At 42.3% G+C, this 1,228-nt stretch overlaps 1 non-coding gene across 1 annotated transcript; it reads right to left on the bottom strand.

Moving 5' to 3' along the window:
• Nucleotides 1-777: 777 nt before the first annotated feature.
• Nucleotides 778-910, bottom strand: LOC129081833 (small nucleolar RNA SNORA66). The gene has a single exon (XR_008530348.1). It is a non-coding gene; the product is annotated as a small nucleolar RNA SNORA66 (small nucleolar RNA).
• Between the last annotated feature and the right edge of the window lie 318 nt (nt 911-1,228).

The following is a 1,228-nucleotide window of genomic DNA, read 5'->3' as shown; positions in this document are numbered from 1 at the left end:
CTTGGACTCAGTGTAGTCCTCAGCACTTGGTCTCCCTCAGCCACAGGTGCCCTGCTGCTGTTCACAGAGGGACCTCTATTTGGATCACTTCTCATACCAAGCAATGAGTCATACCTGATAACTGAGAGGATCATTGTTTTCTTTTTGATTGAATTTACTGGGGTGACACTGATTAACAAAAGTATTCAGGTACACAATTCCACACACGTCATCTGTACACTGTATCGTGTTTACCACCCTAAGTGAAGTTTCTGTCCATCGCCATTTATCCCCCCTCTTCCCCTCCTCCACCTCCCCTGCCCCACCCTCCCTTGGGCAATCACCACGCTGTTTTCTGTGTCCATGAGTTTCTTTCTCTTCTTCTCTTCCTCCTCCCCCTCCTCCTCTTCTTCCTCCTTCTTCTCTTTCTCCTCTTCCTCCTCCTCCTCCTTCTTCTTGCTCAAGCATTGGAAGGATGATTATTTTTTAGAATCGAAAGATTTTGGTACGTAGGGGAGGGAAACTATAAATTCCCAAAAAGTAATTACTAAAGAACATAGGCTTTGATGGTGAACTATTTAATTCTAAGCAGAGACAAAACCTTGTTAAATCGAGTGTGGAGGTGAGACTATCCACTTCAGCACAGTTATCTAAAACCGCAATTCCTCTGCTTGTCTAGGGTCAGCCAAGTCATGGGAAGAGCTCCAACCTGAGACAGATTTCACACTTGTCCAGGAAGGTTCTGAAATGTGCAGTTCTTTTTTTTTTTTTTTTTTTTTTTTTTTTTTTTTTTAGTTACACTGTACTGGGATAGAATGGACCACCTCAGTAGCTTCTGAGGCCGATACATTTCTCTCACCACAACTACTTTAGCAAACCTGGTTCCCTTCACTTCTGCAGCATCATGCAGAGTCAGTGATCGAGTTTGCACTGAAATGTGCAGTTCTTATTCTCACTGGTCAGTGACTAAGACACAGTCTCCTTCCCTCCCTTCATTTTCTTAGTCATGAAATAAGCAAATGCTTGTTTTATATCAATGTCAGTGGATTGCAAACTCTATGATGCATCAGAAATATCTAGAGGGACAATCTCACTTCTGGGTATTTATCTGAAGTAAACAAAATCACTATCTCCAAGAGATAGTTGCACTGCCATGTTCATTGCAGCATTATTTACAGTCGCCAAGATGTAGAAACAACCTACGTGTCTGCGGATGGATGAATGGCTAAAGATACGTGATTATATATGT

Source organism: Pteronotus mesoamericanus, unplaced genomic scaffold, assembly GCF_021234165.1.
Source record: "Pteronotus mesoamericanus isolate MK-2021 breed Mesoamerican mustached bat unplaced genomic scaffold, CSHL_Meso_final scaffold_118, whole genome shotgun sequence".
Taxonomy (NCBI): Eukaryota; Metazoa; Chordata; class Mammalia; order Chiroptera; family Mormoopidae; genus Pteronotus; species Pteronotus mesoamericanus.
The sequence above is the reverse complement of the archived record's forward strand: the minus strand, read 5'-3'. Positions and strand labels throughout refer to the sequence as shown.